The following is a 23,810-nucleotide window of genomic DNA, read 5'->3' on the forward strand; positions in this document are numbered from 1 at the left end:
CCATGGTGTATCATGGTCCACACTGACCTCCCAACGCTGTGGCCCTCAGGAGATGTGGAAGGTGGCTGAGAAGGCAGACAGAGCCCCCCCATGTCATCCATGACATCAACATGACATGTAACTGCACAGCTCTACCAGTCCACGGGGCACATCAGGCCAACCAGGGAGCACAGGACCAGATGGGCTGCACCTTGTTCATCAGGCCAACCAGGGAGCACAGGACCAGATGGGCTGCACCTTGTTCATCAGGCCAACCAGGGAGCACAGGACCAGATGGGCTGCACCTTGTTCATCAGGCCAACCAGGGAGCACAGGACCAGATGGGCTGCTCCTTGTTCATCGGGCCAACCAGGGAGCACAGGACCAGATGGGCTGCACCTTGTTCATCTGGCCAACCAGGGAGCACAGGACCAGATGGGCTGCACCTTGTTCATCGGGCCAACCAGGGAGCACAGGACCAGATGGGCTTCACCTTGTTCATCGGGCCAACCAGGGAGCACAGGACCAGATGGGCTGCACTTTGTTCATCAGGCCAACCAGGGAGCACAGGACCAGATGGGCTGCACTTTGTTCATCAGGCCAACCAGGGAGCACAGGACCAGATGGGCTGCACTTTGTTCATCAGGCCAACCAGGGAGCACAGGACCAGATGGGCTGCACCTTGTTCATCAGGCCAACCAGGGGACACGGGACCAGATGGGATGCACCTTCAGAATAAGCTGCTTGAACATACAGCAACATTAATCTTCAAATGTTGGCCTTAAACGTAAAGACCCTGATATCAGTGAAATCATGAATAATACTGCAAAAACCAAAACACTAAACCCTCTGCAAAAACAGAGGGTTTAGTGCCCTCAAAAAAAAGTAGCCAAGATTCAGGAGGGCTATTAATGTTGATATAAATTTGAGAATGTGAGAGAGTGGGAGAGTGAGGAGGGGGTTAGAATGAGAATAAGACACCCATACTTTGGGGGGAGGACAGACAGCTGGGTAATGGCAGCAAAATGTCGCCTTAAAAGGAGGGACAGTGTTAAAGCATGTTTTTCTGTTTTCTACTGTTGTTCATTTAGGGATTTCATCAATGTTTTATTTATCTTATATTTAAATAAAACATTTCTTATATATATATAAAGAAATCTTTCACGCCATAATAGAGGTAAAGAGACAGTGAGAGGGTAACAGTAATAGAGAGACATTCAGACAAATTCACCTCTCCCTCAATCTCAGGGTTGGTCTGTTGGTTTTTCAACTCTGAGGCCTTTCAGAAGCAGCTCTGCAGGGCATCTGAACATCAACATTCCCATCAGGATACTCTGTTGACATGGAGGTCAGCATGCAGTGTAAGAGTCACCTCACACTAAACAAGCTACCTAGTTCCATAACAATGTACTACCCTAAAACAAGTGGGACTGTAATTGAATATGTCTATGATCTTTCGATCGGCTGTGAATATCCAGCAGCAGATGACCTGACAGGACTTGTGGCAAGAGGTCATGGTAGTAAACTACACCGCTCAAAAAGAATTAAGCGAAAGCGTAAATATTCCAGTATTCCACCAGGTCAACTAAACATTAGGGATAATCTATCCAGTTAGGAAGCATAAGCGATTGTGAATCAATGTCACGCAGTATGATATCCTTGTAGGGTCTGATACTGTGTAATTTGGTATTCAGAGCAGTATGTTAGCCTTGTAGGGTCTGATACTGTGTAATTTGGTATTCAGAGCAGTATGTTAGCCTTGTAGGGTCTGATACTGTGTAGTTTGGTATTCAGAGCAGTATGTTAGCCTTGTAGGGTCTGATACTGTGTAGTTTGGTATTCAGAGCAGTATGTTAGCCTTGTAGGGTCTGATACTGTGTAATTTGGTATTCAGAGCAGTATGTTAGCCTTGTAGGGTCTGATACTGTGTAGTTTGGTATTCAGAGCAGTATGATATCCTTGTAGGGTCTGATACTGTGTAATTTGGTATTCAGAGCAGTATGTTAGCCTTGTAGGGTCTGATACTGTGTAATTTGGTATTCATAGCAGTATGTTAGCCTTGTAGGGTCTGATACTGTGTAATTTGGTATTCAGAGCAGTATGTTAGCCTTGTAGGGTCTGATACTGTGTAATTTGGTATTCAGAGCAGTATGTTAGCCTTGTAGGGTCTGATACTGTGTAGTTTGGTATTCAGAGCAGTATGTTAGCCTTGTAGGGTCTGATACTGTGTAGTTTGGTATTCAGAGCAGTATGATATCCTTGTAGGGTCTGATACTGTGTAGTTTGGTATTCAGAGCAGTATGTTAGCCTTGTAGGGTCTGATACTGTGTAGTTTGGTATTCAGAGCGGTATGATATCCTTGTAGGGTCTGATACTGTGTAGTTTGGTATTCAGAGCAGTATGATATCCTTGTAGGGTCTGATACTGTGTAGTTTGTAGTTACATTGCAATACAATAAACAAATTAATAAAGCAGGTACCATAGGGAGTTATGGCAGGCTCATTATGAAATATAATGGAGTAAACAAAAAGTAAAGATAGCCCTGAAGTAATGGGCTGATTCATACTTCAACCCTGACAGAACTTGGCCTGTCACAAATGGCACAATATTCACTAGTGCACTACTCCTGAACAGCACTATGAGTACAGCGCACTACTCCTGAACAGCACTATGAGTACAGCGCACTACTCCTGAACAGCACTATGAGTACAGCGCACTACTCCTGAACAGCACTATGAGTACAGCGCACTACTCCTGAACAGTACGGAGTAAATTTCACTATATGGCGTAATTTGGATTGTACCCTGGTTCCATCTCACTGAATCTGTGTCAATATGAATCAGAAGGATTTCTCTAGAGGCTGGATTACAGCTCACATCACATGACAATTACATAGACACACAGCGTCACCAGCATACTGCCCCCCACATGAAGCACCACCTCCCCAGCATCACTACACTGACCTCAGATGCCCACAAGGCCCCTCCAGGCATCACTTCTCCAGTCATTACAGACCTTTGAGGTTAAATACACCCATGAAAACGTATTAAATTATTGAAAATAATGATAATATTTCTATGTATGAGCATTAGAAAATCTGTTTAATTGGACTTAATACTCATTCATGAGATAAAAAAAGATTAATGGACTTCAGACATATGATTTTACATTAGTCAATTAGCTGATGCCTTTATCCAGAGCGACTTACAGAAATGTGTACTTTTCCTACCTCTGGCCTTGCAAGCGGCACAGTAAAATAGATTAATTGGACTTCTTACTCATGCAAAGAGGCTTGGGATACTGGACAAATGAGTTGCCATGCAACCACAGAGGTAGCCCTCTTTTTTTGGGGGGGAAGAAAAAGTCTTCCCAAAAAAATAACTGGTTTAATCTGAATTGTAGGAATATAAATAAGCCTAAAGAGAACGATATGGAAATAACCTTAACCTGCACCACAGTTCCTCACCCTTTAAACAACCAATACTAGTTGGCGCCATCACTTGACTTACAATAATCTATGGACAGACAAAAAATGAAATGGAAAAAAACAACATAAACTGTCTCCGTAAGGCCACAAGTCACCATGACAACATCAAAACACCATGACAGAGATTCTACGAGGCCTCTACTGGAGGGATGGAAACCCAGTCTTCCCTCATTTCATGTCAGTCTTTAATTTATCAAATGCACCAAGCAACAGCATCATTCTGAACAATGAAATTCTTGTGGCACATGACACCTATGCAGTAAGTGCCTTGCACGGAGGGAGGACGGCAGCCATTGATTCGCTCCACAGACTTCACCACCCTCTGGAGTGACTTGCGATCCACAGCGGAGCAGCTGTCTTACCAGGCAGTACTGCAGCCTGAGAGGGTGCTTTCAATGGCGCACCTGTAGAAGTTGGTGAGAGTTTTAACAGACATGCCAAACTTCTTGAATCTTTTCAGGATGTAAAGTCACTTTTGGGCAGTTTTCATGGCCGAGTCTGCTTGCCTGGACCAGGTGAAGTCATCTGTGATGAACACACCGAGGAACTTGAATTCGGAGACTCTCCATTTCAGCTCCATCAATGGGTATGGGGGCGTGACCCCCCCCCGCCACTTACTGAAATCCACGATCATCTCCTTAGTCTTATAGACGTTGAGAGAGAGCTTGTTGTCCTGGCAACATGTAGCCAGGTTCCTTACCTCCTTTCTGTAAGCCCTGTCCAAAGACCAAATCATGTAGCTGCCTGATGATTCCTGCTGCCACTGCCCACAGCCCATCTGATTGTCCCCGTCCACCTGATAGGCATGCAGGGCAGGGACAATCTGATTGTCCTTGTCCACCTCATTGTCCTTGTCATGCAGCCAACTTGGATTCTGTTCATAGACTCTGGACACGACCTCAACTGAACATGCAGAAACGTTGACATGGCCCAAAATGTAATGTACACTTAAAATTCTCACCTGGCACAGTCAGTTGAGAACTTGCCAATGCTCAGTCTGGTTCCTCATTCCTAGTATTTGTCCTTATCAGGGAGTTGTTCCTAGCCACTGTAGGAACAACTCCAACTCTGTTATTCCAACTTTGTTATTGTTTGCTCTTTGGGGTTTCAGGCTGGGTATATGTAAAAGCACTTTGTGACAACTGTTGTAGTAAAAAGGGTTTTGTAAAATAAATTTGATTAACTGATTGAAACAGATCATTGACTATTGACTATCCAGAGTGCAGATTTATAACAGTCCTAAGTATATGATACTCAACAAAGTAGCTATCAGCAAAGTCAGTAGTAAAAGACACCTAACGAAAATAGTAAGACAAGAGACCGATGCCAGTGTTCACAAGACAATAGAGAAGATGCATAACTCCAGAATGCGCAATTAGCTTAGACAATATTTCTTTACAATATTTAGGGACCATGCAATTCCATAGCTGATTAAACTCGACAAAAGATGATGAAGTAATGCTTCGCTGGAGTTTCCTCAGTTCAGTATGGCACTGAAGTGGGCCTGGGTCATAAAGGATCACGTTTTATTCTGAGCTCTAAGAGTACATGTTTGATCTGGGCCAACAAGGCCGTATGGGCTGAACAACCACAGTGTAACAATAACATGTGATTGTGATGTTCTACCAGGGTTAGGGCACTTTAAAACATGGCCAAACCCCCCCTTAAATGGCACCCTATTCTGTACAAACTATACATTACTAAAAGTGTGTGTGATGTAGGAAAAGGATGCCATTTTAGGCACACCCTAAGTCTGGCCCTGATTGTCACGCAGAAGTCAGGCAGGTGTTGTGTGTCCTTTGTTAACGACAGAATAACACCAGAGGTCCAGACTTCACAACTGTGCCAGTTGGTGTGTCCATCATACATTACAGCTGATGGCTGTGTGCCTTGTTACTGCTCCCTGTTGCTCAATGCTCACCACTCAGACAGACAGACAGACCACGTCCTCACTCGGCAGACTGAGGAAATGCAACGCTGACATCACAATGACAGACAAGATACACCGCTACCCTTTACACTGCGACCAGGCAAAAAGCGCTCGGGCACTGAACCCAATCTTACTTTCCAAGCACGGAAAAAACGCATACGCCTGTCCCCCTCCGACATAAAACAATGAAAATATAAACTTCAGCAGCTTGGACACAATAGAAATGTTACAACAATTGGTAGAGAAGGTTTTTATTTTATGTTTAGGTTATTTCATGTTTAGCCGCTAAAATGTAACAGAGTAGGGATAACGTCTGCGGACTGAAGCAACTCAAACGAAAAAAATCTAAATAATTTAATTCAATTATTAGTGCAATAATATTACTGCCATTTTGTGAAATGTTTCATGCAAAAAAAAAAAACATTCCGTCGTTTTTTAAACACACATTTCGCATGTTTCTTTTCCAATACTAGCAACCCAACGTCCAGTTACATAATGAAACGCAGCCGCATAGCACCGAACAGCTTTGTAATGACGGACCGACCGACCAACGTCAGGAAAGGGATGTAAAAATCAGCCACAACTGATCCAGTTTATAGGCTACATAACTAATAACAACGTTAAACAATTGAAGTCAATCATTTACTTTTCAGAAATATTGTTAGTTACCGGACTGCACAGTTCACCCACAGTTCGATGCCAAGAACACCAACACCGGACAGATAGCACCAATACAGAAACCACGTCTCTAACCTTAGTCTATGAAACCAGCAAAAATGTAACATGCATAGTTAAATACAATTTGCGTTTACTTTCAGATCTTCCATATTAAACTATTTAAACTATATAAATACTGTACAGAACCCTACCTTTTTAAAGTCGCTCGGACGGTCTGCCGCTCAATCCCACTGTTTACTGTAATCCAATGTTTTAATCCAAGTCTGGTGAGCTGTAACGTCACTTCCGTGTTTTGTGAACCGTGTACACCTGTAAATAAACTATAAATAGCTCAAACTATAGGCTATACTGCGTCTTCACTGGTTTTTTCTTTAACATAAATAGTAACTTTATTGTAAATGTCGATGTATTGCGATATTTTATACAAAATCTGTTTTATTTTAGGCAAGAAGCACATCTGATGTTTATTTTTGGTAATTTATTTAAACGCCACAAAATCTGTAGACATTCTACTATTTCCTTATTTTGACAATGTATGAGAAAACGGACATAATTTATGTTCTGATAACGGTACCCTGCCTATTTTAAATTATGAAATGTGTTTGCTGTGGTTGAAAGTTTAGAGAAAACGAACCTCACACACACAATCGACAAAAGTGCGAGGGAACAAAGCGTCTAACTGGCTGCTTTACTACATAGAAAAATCGCGATATCCAAATAGCTCCGCAACGAGGTTGGGAGGGGGTGAAACCGATACTGCGCCGTCCGTCTGGCCACGTTGCATGGTCCAATCAGAGCTCACTATGCTTGGTTTCGAAACATCCCATTTCTGTATGCTTGGCTAAGACACGGTCTTGCACACACCGAAATGGTTAGTGAAGGCTATGAAAAACAAAATATTACAATTGTAAGAAGACATTTGAGAGAGTTGACAGGATGAGAGTGTCATTTGTATCTGTAAAAGACACAAGACTAGCCAGTTCGTTATTTATTTGTAGGGCGGTTAGCCTCTAGATATCTATAAAAAATAAATACACAACCCTCCCCAACTTGACACTTCTCTGTCCTCCAAAAAAGTTATAAAACCCTTCCCTCTAATTATTATAATTATAGTAAAAATTGTGAAGTAGGTCTACCTGATGACAATGTGCTCCTGAAAACGTATTAAAGTTATGAAGGTCTAGCTCTTTAGGTAGAACAAGTCCAGTTTTAAAAAACATTCACCCGATGCACATAAAATATAAACCTGTTAATTTCAAAACAGAAAGTAGAAAGTGAAAGAAACCTCAACATTGTGCAGTCTCAATGTGAAGTTTAGATTTGCTGGTTGTTTGTGGTCCATGTTGGTTTATTGTTCATGTGGTTTACGGTAGATTAGGTTTGCTGGAGGTTTAGGGTTCATGTTGGTTTATGGTTCATGGTAGTATAGGTTTGCTGGGGGTTTATTGGTCATGTTGGTTTATGGTTCATGGTAGTATAGGTTTGCTGGGGGTTTAGGGTTCATGTTGGTTTATGGTTCATGGTAGTATAGGTTTGTTGGGGGTTTAGGGTTCATTTTGGTTTATGGTTCATGGTAGTATAGGTTTGCTGGGGGTTTATTGGTCATGTTGGTTTATGGTTCATGGTAGTATAGGTTTGCTGGGGGTTTAGGGGTCATGTTGGTTTATGGTTCATGGTTGTATAGGTTTGCTGGAAGTTTGAGGTTCATGTTGGTTTATGGTAGTTTATGGTTAATGCTGGCAAAAAGGAACAAAGCATGGAGACATTTTTAGTCAAAGGGATGTCATGCTCAGACTGGATATTAAAAACGTGATTGACAGATTTTGGAAGTAATATATTTATATATTTTTATTTTTTATACATGCCCATTTTGAATTTGATGACAGAAACACGTTTCAAAAAAGTTGGAAAAGGGGCATGTTTACCACTGTGTGGCATCACCTTTTCTTTTAACAATACTCTGTAAACGTTTGGGAACTGAGGAGACCAATTTCTGTAGTTGGAAAAGTGAAATGTTTTCCCATTCATGCTTGATATTGGATTGCGCTGTCCTTATCCTTCCTGACTGAATCTTCTCTAGTTTTGCCTTTTGGCCTGGGGACCAAATAAGTCAGCAGGTCAGGTCTTTGTCTCCACCTGCTGGCCACATAGCATCACTCTTTTGTTACATGGCTCCGTATGTCACAGTAAATATTCAGGTTGTGTACATCTTGTTTTCTTTTATTGTCATACTGATTTGGCTCAACTTCTGAGAAAATATACCTTATCTGCACAGGAATCTTGTGAACTGTGCTTCTTGGCCCTGTTCTTGGGGATTCATCAAGCCTCTTTTTAGGGTTTATGCTGTGATGGGATACATCCCTGTTGTTACAGTTGTGGGTTGGCAGGAAATGAGTTGCAGAGCTATAAAACATTTATTTTATTGGTTTCCTTCCAAAAATAACAAAGACAAGCCACCAACCAAGTGTTGCAGCACATAACACACAAACAATCATCCACACAAAGTAGAGTAACACCTAAACTTAAGTAGGATCCCAATTAGAGGCAAAGCAGGGCAGCTGCCTCAAATTCGGGATAACCAAGATTGCAGCACAGAGATGCCTAGAGGCACCTCTGCTGTCAGGCCCGGACCATCACCCCCAGGCACAGAGATGACTAGAGGCACTCCATAGTCAGGGCCTGACACCTGTAGTCCTCGTTGCAGGATTGAGAAGGAATGTCTCTAAAGGTGTAAAACTCTGACTAATTGATAGTGAAAATTAACTACTCTTTATTGAAATTATATGCCTTTTATTAAAAAAAATTAAGAGGTATGTCTCTTTTTCCTTAATTACTACTGTGTTAAGACGTGGCTATATGTCCCTTTATTAGTACTGCATTAAGAGATGTGGCTGTATGTCCTTTATTACTACTGCATTAAGAGATTTTGCTATATTTCTTTTATTAATACAGTGTTAAGCCGTGGTCTATATGTACTTTGTCACTACGGTGTTAAGAGATGGGGCTATATGTCCTTTATTAGTACTGTGTTAAGAGGTGTGGCTATATGTCCTTTATTACTACTATTCCGTTATCTTCCCACAGAAAGGGCAACCCAGTGTACAAAGGATATTACTCAGTATTGCAGATTAATTTATTTATTTTTCATAAAGAATAACCAGCAGGTAATAAACCTGAAATAATAAGAAATACAACGTTTCAAACATACTAGCTACCAACAGCATCAGTTTACCTCAATAGCCCAATAATAATAAGCAACAATAAAAAGCATAAATCAAATACAAATATACACAAATATTAATATACTATAAATAGCATATTTCATAATTATCATGTACACGCTTCACATTTCAAACATTATACACCATACTCAAATCCCACAAAACCTATGCAAAAAAGTTTTCTGCAAGCAGACACTACAGCTCCCAAAATGCCCGCGGCAAACCAGGAAGTACCGGTCCGCGATTCATACTTCAAACATTTATAAATCTAAATAAATAATCACAAATAGACACGTATGTTATAGAAAGGTTATGAAGACTAAAATGTTAGCTTTATGTCCCACGGCTGCCACCTTGTCAACTTATAACTTTAGAGCACAGCGTTATATTTATCCGTTAACTAAACTGCTTAGATCTACCAGAGCATAGTATTAACATTAAGTTCAACGGACGTAAACGCAATACAACAACATAACACGGCGAAAGTAGACAATATGAAGCGTACATCATAAACAGACAAGAAGACAAAGAGCTTACCAAGTGGCTGCACACCATCTGCGATCTGCATCTTGTGAGCAACATTAAAGAAACACTTCCGGGTCACGAAAATCTGGACATTTTCAAAATAAAAGCGACCAACGAATTACTTAAAAACTGAGATAAATTGAGTTTATTAATTGTTTGAGAACATGTACCTCTCAAATCATTGACAACAATTCAAATATGATCATATTTAAGTGTAATTTCGATAAAAAGTGGGTGTTAAAACACGTTCCAAGGGTAAAAATCAGACAATACCAATTACAGAATATGGAATACATATTGCCTCATGGCTCAAACTATTGAATATTCCACAGAGAAAGCAGTGTAGGAAATGTCCAGGAGAATGTGTAGAGTAAGATAAACCTGTCTAATTATGAGGAACGGTGTGTTACATCTAGCAACACAATATTTCCACACCCTCTTTTTCCACCATGTAACTCAATGGATATGAAATACATATTGACTCATACAGAAAAAACTATTCTATATGCCACAGTGAATGTATTGTAGGAAATGTTTAGGAGACTCTATGCAGTGATTATATGCAAAAAAATCAAGGGGCACTGTGTATTTGCAATTGTTCCTGGTGTTTTACTCCACCCATCCCATGCAACTCAATGGATATGAAATACATATTGCCCTGTACAGAAAAAACTATTCTATATGCCGCAGTGAATGGCATGGCATGGCATGGCATCTTCTTCCGCTTATCCGGGGCCGGGTCGCGGGGGCAGCAGTCTAAGCAGGGATGCCCAGACTTCCCTCTCCCCAGACACTTCCTCCAGCTCTTCCGGGACACCGAGGCGTTCCCAGGCCAGCCGGGAGACATAGTCCCTCCAGCGTGTCCTAGGTCTTCCCCGGGGTCTCCTCCCGGTGGGACGGGACCGGAACACCTTCCCAGGAAGGCGTTCCGGAGGCATCCGAAACAGATGCCCAAGCCACCTCAGCTCTTTCTTTTTTTTGAGCAATATATATTTCATATCCATTGAGTTGCAATGTGGCCAATGGGGCGGGCGGAGTAAAACACCAGCAACAACTGCAAATACACAGTGCCCCTATTTGCATATAATTACTCTATCCACTCTCCTGAACATTTCATTTAATAAATTTTTACTATATACTCTAATCAAAGTGTCAAAATCGATACATTTAATATTATTAAAATAGCGTTTTACCGCGGACTTCTATTTTGAAGGCAAAATCCGAAACCGGAAGTCTTACTGTTGCTACGGAATCTCTAATTTTGCCAGCATGACGCTAATCTGCACACCGAGTTGAAAGTCATAACAACTGAATGAAACGCGCTTCCTTTTAACATAGTAAACACCGGTCACATGTTTCACAGCTCATTCCTCTCTTAAAGAGGCACTACACTGTTAGGCTAGTGTTACTTGCAACATTTGTAGCTCTTGTTTAAAGTAAACACGTAAATAAACGTAAATAAGAAGTAACAAAAAATAGTTTTTACGAACTGCATTGTGGGATTGTTGAAGTGCTGTACGCTGCCTGCTGTTACCTACCTGGCTACCTGCCAAACTTTTTTCGAATTTACTCTATATAAACTAACTGGTCAAAATTCTATTTTAAGAGTTTTACCAACGCAATATTTTTATCTGTTGAGCCAACTTTACTACACCGGGACTCTTTTTGGACATAATTAACGGAACCCACCCCTGAACACCCGAGGCTAAGTATCATTAAAATGCCTTATCACTGTAATTGTTGTAGCAACAACACGGAGGAGAACTATCGTTTTACTACATTTCTACACTAGGATTATGCTAGTGTAGAAATAGAAAAAACTGCGTCAGTGCCACCAGGAAGAAATGATAGTTTTGTTAGTCCCCCGGCACAGTTCCTGCAGCCGGGCAATAACTTTCTCTTGGTCACTGGGAAGAAATGCCGTCGACCAGTTAAACCTGAATCTTTGCTAAATCCAACTAAGACTTTCAACAGGTTTTCCCCACTGGAGTTGGAGTCAAGGCCCGAGCCGTCTTCAGAGGGGAATGATCGGCAGGCATTCTCTACCGGTGGCCTTGAAAAACTGAAAAAATTAGTCATTGGCGATTCCATTACCCGCAGTATTAGACTAAAGCAGTGGCTCCCAACCTTTTTCAGTTACTGTACCCCCAAAAAGAATTTGTACTGCTTGGAGTACCCCTGAAGTACCCCCTCATGTTCATTTCACTAGTAAGTCTATGGTGTCATGAGTGTTTTCAAGTACCCCCTGTGGAAAGGCCAAGTACCCCCATGGGTCCTAGTACCCCTGGTTGGAAAACCACCTGGACTAAAGAATCAGCCGGCGATCGTACACTGTTTACCGGGGGGCAGAGCCACCGACGTAGCTGCAAATCTGGGGTTGGTGCTAGCGAAGTCTAAAACTGGCAAGTATAGAGAGTACAGAGATATTGTTATTCATGTTGGCACCAACGACGTTAGGATGAAACAGTCAGAGGTTATGAAGCAGAACATAGCATCAGCGTGTAAACTAGCTAGAAAGATGTCGGCATCGAGTAATTGTCTCTGGCCCCCTCCCAGCTAGGGGTGGTGATGACCTCTACAGCAGACTTGCGCAACTCAATCGCTGGCTGAAAACGGAGATCTGCCTTTCGCAGGAGCTAGAGTTTGTAGATAACTGGCCTTCTTTTTGGGACTCTCCCAGAAATAGGGCCAGGCCTGATATGCTGAGGAGCGACGGACTCCATCCAAGCTGGAGTGGTGCTCTTCTTTTATCTAGGAACATTGACAGGAGTCTCACTCCTATAGCTTTAACATGAGATAGGGTGCAGGTCAGGCTGTTAGCCAGCCTGCTAGCATAGTGGAGTCTGTCAATAGCACAGCCAGAGTAGTTAGTACAGCTTTACCTGTTGCCACTGTGACTGGTTCCAGGCTGAGAAAAGTTAAACAAGGTAGTGCTAACAAAAACAACCTTATTAAGATAAAGCCTTCCTCCACCTCAGTCACAAATTAAAATAAAAATGACTATCACCTCGCATCTCAAAATGGGACTCCTAAATGTTAGATCCCTTGCTCCAAAGGCAGTTGCCGTAAATTAATCTCTGACCATAAACTAGATGTTATTGGTTTATGTGAAACGTGGCAAAAGCCTAATGAATTCACTGCCTTAAATGAGGCCTCTCCTCCTGGTTATACTAGTGATCATATCCCTCGTGCATCCCGAAAAGGAGGGGGTGTCGCTAATATTTATGACAGTAAATATACATTTACTCTCAAACATATCACTGAGTTTCATTCTTTTGAAGTTTTACTCATGAAAGTTAACCAGACTGATAAATCGTTTTACATAGCTACTATTTATAGGCCCCCCGGGCCATACACAATGTTCCTCACTGAGTTTCCAGAATTCTTGTCTAACCTTGTAGTCATGGCAGATATTATTCAGATTTTTGGCAATTTCAATATTCATATGGAAAAGTCCAATGATCCTCTTCAAAAAGCCTTTCAAGCCATAATTGACTCAATGGGTTTCATCCAACATGTCTCAGGTCCAACACATTGCCACAATCACACCTTAGATTTAGTCCTGTCACGAGAAATAGATATTGTAGATCTAATAATTTCCCCCCAAAATCCTGGATTATCGGATCACTGTCTTATTACATTTACCGTTAAAACAATAAATCCACTTGCTCCGCAAACAGTGAGTTTCAAAAGCTGTACTATAAATTCTCGGACTACAAATAAATTCCTTAAATTCGCTCATTAACGACAGAGTAAATAAATCTGTAAACAATCAAATCGAGGATCTAAACTCAACACTGCGAAATACATTAGACACAGTTGCACCACTAAAAGCTAAAGAAATACGCAACAAGAAACTTGCTCCCTGGTACACAGACAATACTAGAGCACTTAAGCAAGCCTCCAGGAAATTGGAGCGAAAGTGGCGCTCCACCAATTTGGAAGTATTTAGACTAGCCTGGATAGACAGTACAGTACAATACCAAAAATCACTCACGTCTGCTCGATCAGCTTATTTCTCCAACCTGATTGAGGTGAACAAAAACAATCCAAAATGTATCTTTGATACAGTTGCAAAGTTAACAAAAAAGCAAAGCTTAGCAAGTGAAGTGGGTCTTCACTTTAGTTGTAATGAATACATGAACTACTTTGATGAAAAGATCATCACCATTAGAAAACAAATAACTGACTCCTCCTCAAATAGTTATGGTCCTCAAAATCTCAGTTGTCCTAAAAATGTCCTGAACCTCCCTGACCAGGTGTCAATGGGGACACTTGAATTTTTTGATGCCGTATCGCTCGACACATTTACTAAATTTGTAATGAGTTCTAAACCCACAAACTCTCAGCTAGACCCGATTCCAACAAAATTACTTAAGGAGCTATTTCTTGTGCTTAGGTCAGCCAATGCTGAACATAATAAATTGCTCCCTTTCCTCCGGATGTGTACCAAACTCACAAAAAATTGCGGAAATTAAGCCTCTTCTAAATAAATGGATCCCGGCATATTAAAACAATTATAGGCCAATATCGAACCTCCCGTTCCTCTCAAAAATCTTAGAAAAATGTGTTTCCCAACAACTGAATGCCTTCCTAAAGACAAATAACATTTATGAAATACTCCAGTCCGGTTTAAGATCCCATCATAGTACTGAGACTGCACTCGTGAAGGTAACAAATTACCTTCTAATGGCCTCGGACAAAGGTTCCGCATCCGTCTTGTTGCTTCTTGATCTTAATGCTGCATTTGACACTATTGATCACTCCCTTCTCTTAGAGAGACTGGAAACACACATTGGGCTACGTGGACATGTTCTAACCTGGTTTAAATCTCATTTATCTGAAAGATATCAGTTTGTTAGTGTGGATGGCATATCCTCTGACAAGTCAAAGGTATGCTTTGGTGTTCCTCAAGGCTCGGTTCTGGGCCCATTATTGTTCTCACTATATATGCTCCCTCTGGACGATGTAATCCGAAATCACAATGTAAACTTTCACTCTTACGCTGATGACACACAGTTATATATTTCAATGAAGCATGGAGAAGCCCCTAAATTAGCTACTTTGGAAGAATGCATTTCAGATATTAGGAAGTGGATGACAGAGAATTTCTTGCTCTTAAACTCAAGGAAAACAGAAATGCTCGTTTTAGGACCCAAGAAACAAATAGCGTTGTTAGCAGATCTCACTGTGAACTTTCGACAGCTGCATGGTCATATCCCAAAGAACTGTAAGAAACCTCAACGTTACCCTTGACCCTGACCTCTCCTTTGAAGAACATATAAAATATGTCTCAAGAGTTGCTTATTTTCATCTTCGAAACATTGCAGAAATGTGAAACTTTCTATCAAAAACTGATGCAGAAAAAGTAATCCATGCTAGGGTCACTTCTAGATCAGATTACTGTAATGCTCTTATCTCCAGTCACCCTAACAAATCAATAAACTTCAATTAGTGCTGCACACGGCTGCTAGAATCCTAACTAGAACAAAACATTATGAACACATTACTCCTGTCCTTGCGTCCTTACACTGGCTGCCTGTTAGGGTTAGGGCTGATTTTAAGGTTTTACTCTTAACCAATAAATCAATACATGGACTTGCTCCTACTTACCTTGCTGAAATGATCCAGCCATAAATACCTACACATAACCTACAATCACAAGATGCAGGGCTTTTAATTGTACCTAGAATTTCTAAACAAACAGCTGGCGGCACTACTGTGGAATGATCTGCCAATTAAGGTTAGAAATGCAAACTCAGTGCAAACTTTCAAGTGTCTACTAAAAACTCATCTCTACAGCACGGTTTATAATTAGGTGTAGCCTGGCCCAGGGGCGTGAAGGTGACCAGTAGGCTTGATACCCTTGCTGTCTTGCCAGGTGGGCTCTCGTCGCCACTGGGATGCTCTCCCTCCAATGCCTTTCGGGGGAAGAGTCACTGGCTTGTTGTTGAGTCTCTGTTGTTCACTTGTGCTGTACGCTACTGGCAATACTCGGCCCTCATTCAGGGGGGTTGCGGTTGGTGGGTGTCCCTTTGGTTGATGCCTGGCAATGTGGGTGGATTGATTTCCTGTGCTGTTGGGCCCTGTCCGGGGCCTCCCCCGGGTAGGGCCACAGTGTCACCAGACCCCCCCGTCTCAGTTCCAAGGTGTTACGCTGCTATATTATTGTGCTGAGGGATATGAGGAATGCACTTCTAACTTTTCTCAGTTTCCACCAGTTTTACATCTTAGGAGGAGATGAGGTCCTGGTCCACACCTGCGGATTACCTGGTTTGGGGGGCCCGTTGCTGTCCATGTCCTTGTCCACCTGGTCATACTTTTGACCTAGTCTAAAATCAAATAGCCTCTGGATTTAGCCCAGATAAATGTATGAATTATTCCAATTGGACTCTTAATATCTCACCCGGCACAGCCAGAAGAGGACTGGTCACCCCTCTGAGCCTGGGTCCTCTCTAGGTTTCTTCCTAAAATTCGACCTTCTTAGGGAGTTTTTCCTAGCCACTGAAATCCAACAGTACGGTTGCTTGCTCCTTGGGGATTAAGGCCGGGTGTCTCTGTGAAGCACTTTGTAACAACTGCTGTTGTAAAAAGGGCTTTATGAATAAATTTGATTGATTGATTGATACAGAAGTCAGAAATCATAAGAAAACACAACACCTCCCACTTAAGTTCCTGATCTTATGATCGAAATCACTCAAAAAACCCTCTCTTAGTGACACCCTATTCCACACAAATATTATTATAATTTTTTCTTTTTGACAGGGGGGCGGTGAATGAAAAGGGTTTGGGCCAGGGGAAAGGGCGGTGCGCAGAATGAGTGGGGTTCAGGAAGAGGTGGGATCATGGTGGCTGGGGTGGATGAATTCTTTCCTCCACCGGGAGGAGGACCACCAGTCTTCTCACGTCTCTTCTGATAACGGTCATGGGCAGTGAAGAACTCCTCTTCTTCCGGCCACCCACCAGGGAAACAGGAAGGCCAGCACATGTTGTGATGTCAGCATCCCTGACAATCCCTTTATTGTCAGGATAAACTGTCAGAATCCGGCCCAGACGAAACTGACCTCTCAAAGCATTTGGGTCAGAAATCCAGACGAGATCACCGACTTTGACGTTCCTCTCTGTCCGGTGCCATTTATGTCGAACGAACAGATTTGGGCCAGCTAGTTCCCTCCACTTTCCCAGAACCGGTCCACTCCGATTTGAATATCCCTTAGACGACGCCAGGGATGGGTCTCTAAGTCAAGCCCGCCGGTGTCTCCTCCAAGCGATGCTCAACCCAGTATGAGGGAGTTAGGTGTTAAATACTCGACAGAGTCTTCCTGTTCTTGAGCTCTGGCATCGATTGGGCGTTGGTTTGTCAAGTTGGCTGCCTGATAGAACAGAGTTTGGAGCTCACCCCATGTGAGAGACCCTGTAGCTCCATTCCTGTGGGGTGCATCTGCAAGGAAAACCAGTCAGCAGAAGGCTTGCTCCAAGCATACTGCCGCTTTGTTGATCTGAGGGGGCATCCAAGGAAACTATGGTCCGACAGAGGCACCAATTTCGTTGGCGCCAAGTCTGCTCTGTGTGAGCTGCATAAACATCTGGCTTGCCTGCAGGTTACGTCCATAGAAGATTTAGTCGCTAAGAACGGGACTGAGTGGAAGATTAATATTCAGGATTAATGATGATCAATATCCCTGCTTAGACTGCTGCCCCCGCGACCCGGCCCCGGATAAGCGGAAGAAGATGATGATGATGATGCAATATCCCTGATATTGAACAGGGGATGAATAATTGATCTTTTATTACATTATATAATTCTTTGTTAATTGTACTCACTGCTTAAAACAAACAGTGTTATTTCTGCCCACCATGAATGCGGTATAATAAATTCAACAAATCCACCCAAATCAATTATCAAATAATAATCTTACCTTTACAATAACATCTGGAAGGCTGGCTGTCATTCTAGAGAGGTCATCATTCAGGGCAAGTGTCTTTGACATCAGGCATGTGAGTGTTGGTAGTAAAGCCCCATAGGTGCACTCGTCCCCTTGTAAGATGTCTAATGCAACGGCCAGGGGCTTCATCACGGTGCATGATTCTGGAAATGGCCTCGTACAGGGAATTCCACCTGGATGTGGGTACCATTAGTTTCCTGCGGCTGACTTCCTCCACCTGTTCAGAGGCTAATGTTGATCAACTTGCTTTAGTCCAAAGAGCAGAGCATTTTGCAATACTACTCCTATATACAGCCTTGGTGTCTGCACAGGAATTAAGATGTTTGTCAACATCACTGGTGGAAATTAGGTTAATTGTGTGTGATGCACACCTGTAGTGTGGAGGGAGGCTAAACTGTCCATCACCAGATGCGGTTGAAAGAGCTTCTATGACATCTGTAAAGGTCGGTTCCTCATCATCATCACCTTCTTCTTCATTTTCAGATTCAGACTCTAATGATAAAGTTGTTAGTCACCAAAGAGGAGAGGAACCAAGAGAGAATGAAGATTTGGAGGCAACAGGGACAGAGAAAATAGAGAAAGAAAATGAGCGGGAGTCAGAAGTTGCGCCGGAGGAAACCGATGAGGAGGGAAGGAGATGGCAAAAAAAAGGGTGATGAGGGTGAACACCAGACGGGTAAAAAAAGAAGGAAATACGATGACAATTATCTGGGTCTGGGCATCACTTGGATCGGCGATACAGATTGCCCGAAGCCTCAGTGCGTGTTGTGCAGTGAAGTCCTAGGAAACAGCTGTCTGAAGCTGTCTTATCTCCGTCGTCACCTGCACACGAAACATGGCAATTTAAGTCAAAAGCCCCTTACATTTTTGAAAGCAAAGTTGGAGGAGTTGCATAAAAGCCAAAAAAAAATGCTGTTTCATTCATGCGTTGGGTCTACGAAAGACGCCTTACGGGCTTCAAATCTGCTCAGTTACAGAGTAGGGAGAAAGGGGCTGCCGCACACAATTGCCGAAGACGTGTGTTTGCCAGTGGCCAAAGAGATGGTGGAGTGTATGTGTTATATGTTAAGGGTGGTATTAGAGTTGTCCAGGAGGGGGCGGTGGCGTACCATGTTTGTGGGCTATAGCACTGTTAAAAGCAGAGAAGAATGCGCCGTGTGTGGTGCTTGCGGGTGTTTGTGTGTGTATTGCTGGCTACAGAGATGAGTCCTAATAAAGGGAGACCATTCTGAAGTTCCCGTTGTGTATGAGTTTCTCGTTGGAATCTACGATTCAACATATGGCGACGAGGATGGGATGGAAGTCAGAACTGTGGAGCAACAGATTTCTGTGTGGCAGATAAAAAGCAGGACGCCAATGGGGTGGGTTGAAGAAAGTGGCCAATGACCATCTGGATGATCCAGAGGAGGAATGGGAGAAGGTCATGTGGTCTGATGAGACAAAATAGAGCTTTCTGGTCTAAACTCCACTTGCATTGTTTGGAGGAAGAAGAAGGATGAGTACAACCCCAAGAACACCACCACAACCGTGAAGCATAGAGGTGGCGAATGATGTTGAGGAACCAGAGAAAAAACGAGCCATATTATGGAGCTGTGTGGGAGCCCAGACATACACACTGATGAGAAATTTACTGAGTCCTGTGAAACCGGGATCGAAACGTTTTGAGGATCTGGTGGGTTTGCTGAAAGACCACTTTAATCCAAAGCCCAGTGAAATAGTTCAACGGTGGAAATATAATTCCCATAACAGACACAGAGATGAAAGCCTGGTGAAATATGTGGCTGAACTGAGGAGGCACAAGACACACCGTTATGCTGAGAGACAGACTAGTGTGTGTTAATGATGACGGCATACAGCAGAGATTACTGGCTGAGAATGGACTGACGTTTGAGACAGAGACAGATTATCCATCCATCCATCTTCTTCTGCTTATCCGGGGCCGGGTCGCGGGGGCAGCAGTCTAAGCAGGGATGCCCAGACTTCCCTCTCCCCAGACACTTCCTCTAGCTCTTCCGGGGGGACACCGAGGCGTTCCCAGGCCAGCCGGGAGACATAGTCCCTCCAGCGTGTCCTAGGTATTCCCCGGGGTCTCCTCCCGGTGGGACGGGACCGGAACACCTTCCCAGGAAGGCGTTCCGGAGGCATCCGAAAAAGATGCCCAAGCCACCTCAGCTGACCCCTCTCGATGTGGAGGAGCAGCGGCTCTACTCTGAGCTCCTCCCGGGTGACCGAGCTTCTCACCCTAAGGGATCGCCCGGCCACCCTGCGGAGAAAGCTCATTTCGGCCGCCTGTATCCGGGATCTTGTCCTTTCGGTCATGACCCAAAGCTCATGACCATAGGTGAGAGTAGGAACGTAGATTGACTGGTAAATCAAGAGCTTCACCTTGCGGCTCAGCTCTTTCTTCACCACGACAGACCGATACATCGACTGCATTACTGCAGAAGCTGCACCGATCCGTCTGTCAATCTCCCGTTCCATCCTTCCCTCACTCGTGAACAAGACCCCTAGATACTTAAACTCCTCCACTTGAGGCAGGCACTCTCCACCAACCTGAAGTGGGCAAGCCACCCTTTTCCGACTGAGGACCATGGCCTCGGATTTGGAGGTACTGATTTTCATCCCCACCGCTTCACACTCGGCTGCAAACCGTCCCAGCGCATGCTGAAGGCCCTGGTTAGAAGGGGCCAACACGACAACATCATCTGCAAAGAGCAGAGACGAAATTGTGTGGTCCCCAAACCTGACACCCTCCGGCCCCTGGCTGCGCCTAGAAATTCTGTCCATAAAAATTACGAACAGAACCGGTGACAAAGGGCAGCCCTGCCGGAGTCCAACATGCACTGGGAACAAGTCTGACTTACTGCCGGCAATGCGGACCAAGCTCCTGCTTCGGTCGTACAGGGACCTGACAGCCCTTAGCAAAGGACCCAGGACCCCATATTCCCCAAGCACCCTCCACAAGATGCCGCGAGGGACACAGTCGAATGCCTTCTCCAAATCCACAAAACACATGTGGATTGGTTGGGCAAACTCCCATGAACCCTCCAACACCCCGTAGAGGGTATAGAGCTGGTCCAGTGTTCCACGGCCCGGACGAAAACCACACTGTTCCTCCTGAATCCGAGGTTCTACTATCGGCCGTATTCTCCTCTCCAGAACCCTGGCATAGACTTTCCCGGGGAGGCTGAGAAGTGTGATCCCCCTATAGTTGGAACACACCCTCCGGTCCCCCTTCTTAAAAAGAGGGACCACCACCCCGGTCTGCCATCCCAGAGGCACTGTCCCCGACCGCCACGCGATGTTGCACAGGCGTGTCAACCAAGACAGCCCCACAACATCCAGAGACTTGAGGTACTCAGGGCGGATCTCATCCACCCCCGGTGCCTTGCCACCGAGGAGTTTCTTGACCACCTCTGTGACTTCAGCCCGGGTGATGGACGAGTCCACCTCTGAGCCCTCATCCTCTGCTTCCTCAATGGAAGACGTGTCAGCGGGATTGAGGAGATCCTCGAAGTACTCCTTCCACCGCCCGACGACATCCTCAGTTGAGGTCAACAGCTGCCCACCTCTACTGTAAACAGCGTTGGTAGGGCACTGTTTCCCTCTCCTGAGGCGCCGGATGGTTTGCCAGAATCTCTTCGAGGCCAGCCAATAGTCCTTCTCCATGGCCTCACCGAAATCCTCCCAGGCCTGAGTTTTTGCCTCCACAACCACCCGGGCTGCAGCCCGCTTGGCCTGTCGGTACCCGTCGGGGATTGCCGCCTCGACAGGCACCGGAGACCTTACGGCCACAGCTCCGAGCGGCCGCTTCGACAATGGCGGTGGAGAACATGGTCCACTCGGACTCAATATGTCCAACCTCCCTCGGGATCCAGTCGAAGCTCTGCCGGAGGTGGGAGTTAAAGATCTCTCTGACAGGAGACTCGGCCAGACGTTCCCAGCAGACCCTTACAGTACGCTTGGGCCTGCCGAGTCTGTCCAGCTTCCTCCCCCGCCATCGGATCCAACTCACCACCAGGTGGTGATCAGTTGACAGCTCCGCCTCTCTCTTCACCCGAGTGTCCAAGACTTATGGCCGCAGGTCAGATGAGACGACAACAAAGTCGATCATCGACCTGCGGCCTAGGGTGTCCTGGTGTCACGTGCACTGATGGACACCCTTATGTTTGAACATGGTGTTCGTTATGGACAAACTGTGACTAGCACAGAAGTCCAATAACTGAACACCGCTTGGGTTCAGATCAGGGGGGCCGTTCCTCCCAATCACGCCGTTCCAGGTGTCACTGTCGTTGCCCACGTGGGCGTTGAAGTCCCCCAGTAGAACGATAGAGTCCCCAGTCGGAGCACTTTCCAGCACCCCTCCCAGAGACTCCAAGAAGGTCGGGTACTCTGCACTGCCGTTTGGCCCGTAGGCACAAACAACAGTGAGAGACCTATCCCCGACCCGTAGGCGCAGGGAAACGACCCTCTCGTTCACCGGGGTAAACTCCAACACATGGCGGCAGAGCTGGGGAGCTATAAGCAAACCCACACCAGCCCGCCGCCTCTCACTATGGGCAACTCCAGAGTGGTGAAGAGTCCATCCTCTCTCAAGGAGTGTGGTTCCAGAGCGCAAGCCGTGCGTAGAGGTGATCCCAACTACCTCTAATCGGAACCTTCCCCGCCAGCGAGGTGACATTCCACGTCCCTAGAGCCAGTTTCCGTGTCCAGAGATCGGGTTGTCTAGGCCCCTGCCTTCGACTGCCGCCCGATCCTCTCCGTACCGGCCCCTTATGGTCCCTCCTGTGGGTGGTGAGCCCACGGGATGGCGGCCCCACGTCGCCCGTTCGGGCTGAGCCCGGCCGGGCCCCATGGGGGAAGGCCCGGCCACCAGGCGCTCGCATACGAGCCCCAACCCCAGGCCTGGCTCCAGGGTGGGGCCCCGGCTGCGCCATACCGGGCGACGTCACGGTACTCAATTGTATTCTTCATTAAGGGGGTTTTGAACCGCTCTTAGTCTGACCCGTCGCCTAGGACCTGTTTGCCTTGGGAGACCCTACCAGGGGCATATAGCCCCAGACAACATAGCTCCTAGGGTCACTCGGGTACTCAAACCCCTCCACCACGTTAAGGTGGCAGTTCTTGGAGGGGAGAGACAGACTAGTGTGTGTTAATGATGAGGGCATACAGCAGAGATTACTGGCTGAGAATGGACTGACGTTTGAGACAGAGACAGACTAGTGTGTGTTAATGATGACGGCATACAGCAGAGATTACTGGCTGAGAATGGACTGACGTTTGAGACAGAGACAGACTAGTGTGTGTTAATGATGAGGGCATACAGCAGAGATTACTGGCTGAGAATGGACTGACGTTTGAGACAGAGACAGACTAGTGTGTGTTAATGATGAGGGCATACAGCAGAGATTACTGGCTGAGAATGGACTGACGTTTGAGACAGAGACAGACTAGTGTGTGTTAATGATGAGGGCATACAGCAGAGATTACTGGCTGAGAATGGACTGACGTTTGAGACAGAGACAGACTAGTGTGTGTTAATGATGAGGGCATACAGCAGAGATTACTGGCTGAGAATGGACTGACGTTTGAGACAGAGACAGACTAGTGTGTGTTAATGATGAGGGCATACAGCAGAGATTACTGGCTGAGAATGGACTGACGTTTGAGACAGAGACAGACTAGTGTGTGTTAATGATGAGGGCATACAGCAGAGATTACTGGCTGAGAATGGACTGACGTTTGAGACAGAGACAGACTAGTGTGTGTTAATGATGAGGGCATACAGCAGAGATTACTGGCTGAGAATGGACTGACGTTTGAGACAGAGACAGACTAGTGTGTGTTAATGATGAGGGCATACAGCAGAGATTACTGGCTGAGAATGGACTGACGTTTGAGACAGAGACAGACTAGTGTGTGTTAATGATGAGGGCATACAGCAGAGATTACTGGCTGAGAATGGACTGACGTTTGAGACAGCGCTGAGGAAAGCTCAGGCAATTGATGCTGCTAATAAGGATATGGCTGATTTGCATAACGAT

General features: G+C 44.8%; 1 protein-coding gene across 3 annotated transcripts in view; it reads right to left on the reverse strand.

Moving 5' to 3' along the window:
* si:ch211-45c16.2 (mitogen-activated protein kinase kinase kinase 13) overlaps nucleotides 1-9,850 on the reverse strand; it is a 60,777-nt gene extending 50,927 nt beyond the window's left edge. The window contains exons 1-2 of one of the 3 annotated variants that reach the window (XM_020041229.3): nucleotides 6,266-6,593; nucleotides 1,211-1,313 (exon numbers count right to left, since the gene is read on the reverse strand). The gene's annotated coding sequence lies outside the window, so the exon portion shown is untranslated. Of the gene's footprint in view, nucleotides 1-1,210; nucleotides 1,314-6,265; nucleotides 6,594-9,832 lie in introns of those variants that run through there. The other 2 variants (XM_029115442.2, XM_029115440.2) reach the window with 2 other exon arrangements.
* Nucleotides 9,851-23,810: the final 13,960 nt, after the last annotated feature.

This window comes from Esox lucius, chromosome 20, assembly GCF_011004845.1.
Source record: "Esox lucius isolate fEsoLuc1 chromosome 20, fEsoLuc1.pri, whole genome shotgun sequence".
NCBI classification, from domain to species: domain Eukaryota; kingdom Metazoa; phylum Chordata; class Actinopteri; order Esociformes; family Esocidae; genus Esox; species Esox lucius.